Source organism: Triticum urartu, chromosome 1 (genome assembly GCF_003073215.2).
Source record: "Triticum urartu cultivar G1812 chromosome 1, Tu2.1, whole genome shotgun sequence".
Classification (NCBI taxonomy): Eukaryota; Viridiplantae; Streptophyta; class Magnoliopsida; order Poales; family Poaceae; genus Triticum; species Triticum urartu.
The window spans coordinates 343,745,405-343,753,758 of record NC_053022.1 but is presented as its reverse complement, the minus strand read 5'-3'; the positions used below and the strand labels follow the sequence as shown (position 1 = coordinate 343,753,758).

Below are 8,354 nucleotides of genomic sequence, written 5' to 3'. Positions count from 1 at the left end.
AAACATGGACAAACTTCATCTTCACCTGCAACTAGCAACGCTATAAGAGGGGCTGAGCAAAGCGGTAACATAGCCAGACAACGGTTTGCTAGGAAAGGAGGGTTAGAGGCTTGACATGGCAATATGGGAGGCATGATATAGCAAGTGGTAGGTATCGCGGCATAGCAATAGAGCGAACAAATAGCAAGCAAAGATAGAAGTGATTTCGAGGGTATGGTCATCTTGCCTGAGATCCCACAAGGAAGAAGAACGAGTCCATGAAAAAGACAAACGGACGTAGTCGAACGGAACCTCACAACTCTAGAACGAAACCGAAGCTAACAAGAGAAGCAACCCGGAAAGAAGCAAGCAACAAAGTAAACAACCATCACATAAACATGACATGATGCAAAACCAAGTATGATGCATGTCCGGTTTAAAGAGGCATGGCATCGCAAAGTGCAACAAACAATGCTACAAATTAAGTGGAGCTCAATATGCAATGAGTTGCATATTGACGAAACACCACATCAATTATTTAGTTCACTCCCATTTAAGTACCCTACAATTTTAAATGTTGTTAAGCATGGCAAGAGGTGGAGCATGAGTAAACTAACTATTTAGGCAAGTTTAAATGAGGGCGGAACAACCAACAACAATTCTAGAAAATCCGCATATGCATTTAGCAATTTAAAGCAAACAACAATTTTAAACATATTAAATGTTGTTATCATGATGCGGATGACATGTGCAAGTTTTATGCAATTTTATGAAAATGTTGACATGAGCATTAAGAAGCATCTATCACCATGGTGGAAAGAAAGGGTGCCACGGCGATGAATCCAAAAATGATGCCACGGCACCATATCGGTTCCGGTAGCTCACGGAGATACCGGTGCAAAATGTAGTGTGGCGGGAGCATGGAAAAGATGGTGGGGTGATCCCAGTTACCGGGTTCCCACGAGTCGAAGGCATGGAAGCGAGAGACACTACGGACACGGTGCAGACAAAGGGTGCATCTCATACAACACAAGCAATCGTTCTCGGACGGTCGTCTTGGGGTTATACCTTCGAAGCGTGCGGTTCGGGATGGTGCAATGTAGAGGAAGTAGATGTCCACGGGACGGTCGTAGTGGAAGTAATGGTACTATCGGTCCTCGGTGATGGTAGTGGTACTTAGCGATATTGGCGGCGGTAGTCGTTCACGTTCTTAGTCGCACAAGTTTCGTACATGTTCAGGGTCACGACGAGGAACTTGACATCCACGGAGTCTTCGAGGGTCGACGGTACTTGACGTCCAAGTGGTATATGGGGTACTTGGCGTTTGTGCTACCCCGGTGTTCGGCGCCTGAAGTTGTACATGGTCCACGAGTCGCCGATCGTTCGGGGTCCGACTTGCGGGTCTTGCCGACATGAAGTGGTACTTGGCGAGTCTGTGTAGTTGTACATGGGTCGTTGCACACGTGACAAATCCGAGCCTTTCGGGGTCGGTCTTGGCAAGGGATGGTCGTAGTGGTACTTGTCGGTCTCGGTCGAGGCGGCAAAACGTAGTCGAGCTTGAGGTGGTCTTGACGATCCCAAAAACGCTCCTGCTCGAGGAGGTCTTTGTCTTGGTCTTCCCCGGTCGTGGTACTTGGCGAAAGGGATCCACGAATGCGGCCTTGCTGCCTGGATTCAGTGGCCTTGGCAATGACAAAAAGGGCAGCGGGGAAGCAGCACGTAGACGACGCAGGTGACAGGGAGCTCGTGCAAGAGGTGTCATGTGCAGGAAGCAAAGCAGGGTCGGGCGATGCCTTGCTGGACTTGGTGCGGTCGCGAACGGGGGCTGGAGGCGGCCAGCTGGGCATGGTGGCGCACACGGGGTGGCGACCTTGGACGGGCAGCGGTGTGGGCGCATAAGAGAAGAAGGAGGCGGGAGGTGAGGCGAGGCAAGGCGATGGAGGGAGCCCGTGTGGTCCCTGGTGGGGAGGCAGTGGAGGTCGCCGACAGGCAATGGTAGCGGCGGAGGGGATGGCCACGGCGGTGCTGGTCGTCGGCAGGGGTGGCTGGAGTCGAGGAAGAAGGAGGCCAAGGCATGGGTGAGGGAGATGGACGGCGACCGGTGCAGCGCGACGGTGGCGCACAGTGGCGGGGTTGCGTCACAGGGAGAGAGAGGAAGACGGGAGGTTCGGTCGTGGGTTCCCTGGCGGCATGAGGAGGGAGACAAGGGAAGGGATCTAGGGAGAGAGAGGTTTCGGGCGCGGGCGCTGTGGGGATCGAGAGGAGGCGGCGGGGTGGAGACGAGGGAGAGGGAGAGACCGAACGAGTTAGGGTTAGAAGGTTTAGGTGGGCTTTGGGCAGGGACAGCTGGCGGCTGGGCCTTGGAGGCTGTGGGAGGCCTAGGGGAGGTTGGGCCGGCGCAGGAGGTAGGGAGGCCCAGCTGGGCTGGCTTCTCTCCTCTCTCTCTCTCTCTCTCTCTCTCTCTTTCTCATTTCTCTTTATTTGCCAAAACAGCAAATAGCAAAGAAAGGAATAAGAGAAAGAAAAGGTTGGAGAAGGAATTTGGGCACGGGGATAGTTTTTACGGACTCGTAAAATGTGCTCGTTCCGAGAAAATAGAAATGGCCAAGATTGAAAGATTAAATTCAAACTCATTTGATTTAAATCAAATGATTTGAATAGGAAGTGAGGTTTGGGAAGGTCCAAAAATGTTCGGATTTTTGGTGGAGCTCCGGAATATGATGAAAGAATATATGGCAAGGTTGGAGACCAAGAATTAAGATAACAAAGGCATTGGAATAATTTGGAAGTGTGTTATGGTGAATTCCAAATTAAAGAAATATTTAATATAGCTCCCTAATAATAGTAGGAGACTTTTATATGTTATAAAGAGAATTTCACCATGTGAACTCCCTCGATTTAAATGGATCAAAGATCCATGCCATTTATTTAGTTGAGTTTTTTTAAAAAGGTTGCAAGATGACATGATGCAATGCACATGATGCAAAAATGGATGCAATGAACCAAACAAATCACATGACGAATCTCGGAAAAACATGGAAGGCATCTGAAGCTCCGGTCTTGGGGTGTCACACCCATGATAAGGAATTGCCTAGTAAGGATGAAATTATTGGTCTTGCTTCTATTGTCGTGCCTCCTGCTGATCCTCTAGAACAATATTTGCTAGACCATGAAAATGATATGTTTACGAATGAAAGAAGGGAAATAGATGAAGTATTCTTTAATCAGGGACCTATTTTGAAACACAATTTGCCTGTTGAAATCCTTGGAGATATATCCTCCCCCACCCAAGGGTAATCCCGTTTTTGAGCTTAAACGGTTACCTGATACTCTGAAATATGCTTATCTTGATGAAAAGAAGATATATCATGTTATTATTGGTGCTAACCTTTCAGAGCATGAAGAAAAGAAATTATTGAAAACTCCGAAGAAGCACCGTGCCGCTATTGGATATACTCTTAATGATCTTCCACTCTATGTCAGCACAAAATTAAGTTGGAGAAAGATGCTAAACCGGTTGTTGATCATCAACGACGGTTAATCCCATGATGAAAGAAGTGGTGAGAAATGAAATACTAAAGCTTTTGGAGGCAGATATAATTTATCCTATCGCTGATAGTCAATGGGTAAGTCATGTTCATTGTGTCCTTAAGAAGGGAGGTATTATTGTTGTTCCTAATAATAAGAATGAATTGATTCCTCAAAGAATTGTTACAGGTTATAGAATGGTAATTGATTTCCACAAATTAAATAAAGCTACTAGAAAAGATCATTACCCCTTACCTTTTATTGATCAAATGCTAGAAAGACTATCCAAACATACTCATTTTTGCTTTCTAGATGTTTATTGTGGTTTCTCTCAAATACCAGTGTTAAAAGATGATCAAGAGAAGCCACTTTTACTTGCCCTTTAGGTACCTTTGCTTATAGACGTATGCCTTCTGGTTTATGTAATGCACCTGCTACCTTTCAAAGATGTATGACTGCTATATTCTCTAATTTTTATGAAAATATTGTTGAGGTTTTCATGGATGATTTCTCCATTTACGGAACTTCTTTTGATGATTGCTTAAGCAATCTTGATCGAGTTTTGCAGAGATGTGAAGAAACTAATCTTGTCTTGAATTGGGAAAAGTGCCACTTTATAGTTAATAAAGGTATTGTCTTGGGGCATAAAGTTTCTGAAAGAGGTATTGAAGTTGATAAAGCTAAAGTAGATGCTATTGAAAAGATGTCGTGTCCTAAAGATATCAAAGGTATAAGAAGTTTCCTTGGTCATGCTGGTTTCTATAGGAGGTTTATTAAAGACTTCTCTAAAATTTCTAGGCCTCAAACTAATCTCTTACAAAAATATGTTCCTTTTGTTTTTGATGATGATTGTGTAGAAGCATTTGAAATACTTAAGAAAGCCTTGATTTATGCACCTATTGTTCAGCCACCTGATTGAAATTTACCCTTTGAAATTATGTGTGATGCTAGTGATTATGCTGTTGGTGGTGTTCTAGGACATAGAGTTGATAAAAAATTAAATGTTATTCAGTATGCTAGTAAAACTCTAGATAGTGCCCAGAGAAATTATGCTACCACTGAAATGGATTTTTAGCAGTTGTATTTGCATGTGATAAGTTCAGACCTTATATTGTTGATTCCAAAGTAACTGTTCGCACAGATCATGCTGCTATTAAATATCTTATGAAAAATAAAGATGCTAAACCTAAACTTGTTAGATGGGTTCTCTTGCTACAAGAATTTGATTTGCATATTGTTGATAGAAAGGGAGCCGAGAACCCTATTGCAGACAGCTTGTCTAGGTTAGAGAATGTTCTTGATATAGCTTTCCCAACGAGCAATTAAATGTCCTAAATACCTCTCATAACACTCCATGGTATGTTGATTATGCTAATTATATTGTTGCTAAATTTATACCACCTAGTTTCACATACCAGCAAAAGGAAAAGTTTTTCTATGATTTAATACATTACTTCTGGGATCCCACACTACTGCAGGATGCTGCTAACGCGACACTACGATCAGAGACCCTTCGAGAAACTGTGTGCGATGCAATAATCGCAAACGGTGGTGTATGAAAACTATCAAAATGGGGGCAAAACGTTTGCGATGAAGGATGCATCAAATACGGTTCTGATTTTAGTTGCGTGTGCGATGCAAGGCATACGGTTCAGTTCAATTAACTATTTGCGATGAGGAGGAACAAAAGAAACAAGCAGCCAGATGAAGGCATGTGCGATACACAACATACGATTCAATCGGATGAACTGTTTGTGATTAGGCAAAACAAAATAACCGGCCAGCCAGATAAAAGTGTGTGCGATATACAGCATATTGTTCGCTCAGATGAGTTGTTTGTGATTAGGCAACAAAAAACAGTCAGCCAAATCAAGGTGTGTGCGATGGGATTGCATATATATATATATATATGTATATGTATATATATATATGTATATGTATATGTATATATAGGGCTGGACTGTTCTGTTACTAGTAACAGAATATTATTCTGTTACCCGTCGGCCGTATATAGGGAGTGATTGGTAAATTCTCAAATTGAGCCCAACAGCCCGAACGGTACAACTAGAGAAAAAAAAGGACACCCAGCACCGGCCCTTCCCTTACCTCCCGCACCCACGCCCCCCACCGTCGCCGCCTTCTTCCACCACGCCGGCGGCATCCCTGCCCTGCGCGCCGCCACCTCCTTCCCCCGCGCCGGCGACCTCCATGCCCCGCGCGCCGCCCCCTCCTTCCCCCGCGTTGGCGACCTCCCTGCCCCGCGCGCCGCCCCTCCCCCCTTACCCCGCTTCGAGCGCCTCTCTGCACTGCGCGTCACCCTCCTCCTTCCCCCGCGCCGTCCACCTCCCTCCACCGCATTGCCACCCTCCCTCCCCACTCCGACCGCCTCTCTCCACCGCGCGCCGGCCACTTCCCTCCCCGGCGCACCGAACTCCTCCTTCCCCAATGCCCGCCACCTACCTCCATCGTGCACTCCCGACTTCCTCGTTCATCCCGTTGTCATATCTCGGGCGCCGCCCTCCTGCAACCTGGGATGCTCCTCCCGCCACCACTCTGCCTCCTTCCCGATGTAGCTACGCCGCCGCCGCGTGTAGGAAGTCCATCGCCTCCACCCCAGGACGTTCAATGCCATCGTCGTGGACGTGCCCCGCTCTAACACCATGGATTGCGATTGAGCGGCAAACAATGGAGCCTGCAGAAGGAGCCGCGGGGTCGAGGACCTCCAGTTCGTCAGTCCAACAAAGAGTTGTAGAAAGTTGAGACTAGTTTGCATTAAGGTTAGCCCCTTTGTTTATTCATCAGTACATGTTATTTAGTTCCACTTAGATTATGTTCAGTACATTGCGTCTTATTTTCCAGTGACAACAGATTTTACACAAATAACAACTCCACATTTTTTATATGACACAACACTTTGGGTTGGCTAAATTTAGGTGAATGCTCTCTTCTGACTTCAACTGTAACTAAGAATCTTGCTAATAGGTTGCATTTCGAATCGAGAGTGCTGCTAATTGCTAGTGTCGCTTCTTGTTTTCTCGACAAGGAAAAAATAGCTATTGCTGTTCTGAAGTTTCAGGAATTTCAAGGAACTGTTTTAGGAAGAATTAGCTTATTGAGCTACTGTAGATGGCTAGCATTTGTGCCTTGAAGGTGTGTGGGCATTTCATAGTTCTCCAATCTTATCTGATTTCACTCACTTCCGTTACCATGTTATTTCTAGCATAGCATGTCTAAAAATGCAGAAGTAGTGCCAAAAAATGTCATTGTGTTATGCATACAAAAGCTTTATAAAAATGCACAAACTGTTGTGTTTTTTGGTAACTCGCGGCTGTGTGTAGCTCTTGTATGTCTTCGGAATACTTATGCATACTGTTGTTTGGTACATATCTTCAGTACAAGTTTGGAAGGCCAGGAAGTTCTACCGCTGGCATACACCAAGTTCAGAGATGTTGCACGGAGTGAGACGACACTGCCGTAAAAAATGGTTTATTAGCATACTGTTGTTTGGTACTTATGCATACTGTTGTAGAAGTGAAAATTGTTGGGTGCATGTGCAGAAAAATTGCCAGTTCAGTTTTCAAAATTCTGTAAGTTTGTTTTTATTTTATAAAATTCTGTAAGTTTCTCGTGTGTGCTGCTACAAATCTGAACTATTTGTCTAGACATTCTAGTACTGATGCAATCGCCTAAAATAAGTTCAAGAAAAAATCAGTAAGTTTGGTGCATGTGCTACTACAAATCTAAAATTCTTCTTGAGTCATTCTAGTACTGGAATCTCTTTTAGTCTGTAGCATAGAGAATATTTTTATGCTCATTCATTCATAGTATGAAGCTCATTTATAGATTCTTTTCTCATTCTGTTAATTAAGAAAATGCTTATTGACCTTGAAGCATAAACCTCTCGGCAATGTAACATTCTCATGTACAGTGCATTTTGTATTCCTGGTCGTTGTAGTTATTTTATTGTGTTAATAAAAATGAATTTATGTATTTTTTGAATCATTCCTCCACTTCCAGCAGAAGAAAAGTGATTTAGACTCTTTATTGCAATCAGTTAGTTGACTATCTTAGGTCAACTAGTTAACCGTCTTGATTCACATTTCTTGCTTCGAGGGTCAACGACGGTTGCCGCTCCTCGACCCTATTCCCGTTTGTCACCCAGCTCAACAGTCCACCTCGGTGCTCCACCACCGGTCCCTCGAAGAGATGGCTGCAGGCCATCCATTGCTCCGCCCGTGGATGCTGCCATGTGGTGGCTGGCCGTCTCACTCCAATGCACCTCCCTCTCTTTGTGTACTGGTCTCTCTCTTTGTGTACTACTACAACCATGGCATTTGCACACACCAAAGTAAACTATTACATGCATAATTACATAGGTGGCTACTAAACACATGCAATTTCCACACATCAACAATAAACTAAACTATATATTACATGCATGATTAACTATCATAAACGATCATCTGATCATCATCTACTTCTTGTGACGCTTGCTCTGCTTGTGGTTCGATCCGGGCTCGTCGATTTTGGTAATGAGGCACTTCCTCATGTCAATGATTTGCATGTGCATCTCGTAGCATGTGTACACGTTCTTGGCCGCGAACCCGAGGTGAGGTTCATCCAGTTGCCGCATCAAGGCCCTGCGCCAGGATACGGGACTTGTTCTCTGGGCATCCTGCTTTATCTTTTCGTAGTAGGGGTCGATGATGGCCGAGGCGAGTTCGACCAGGGAGTCCTTCTTCGTGTTGCCCCAGACCCTGTAGTGGTCACGGATTTTGACAAGGTTCTTGCAGGCCAAGCCCATAACACTGAGCCCTTTTACATCGTTGGTCGTTTCCACTGTGGCG

At 44.9% G+C, this 8,354-nt stretch overlaps 1 long non-coding RNA gene across 1 annotated transcript; it reads left to right on the top strand.

Moving 5' to 3' along the window:
* Positions 1-5,563: 5,563 nt before the first annotated feature.
* LOC125533227 lies at positions 5,564-7,184 on the top strand. Its single transcript, XR_007294192.1, has 2 exons — positions 5,564-6,284; positions 6,901-7,184. It is a non-coding gene; the product is annotated as an uncharacterized LOC125533227 (long non-coding RNA).
* Positions 7,185-8,354: the final 1,170 nt, after the last annotated feature.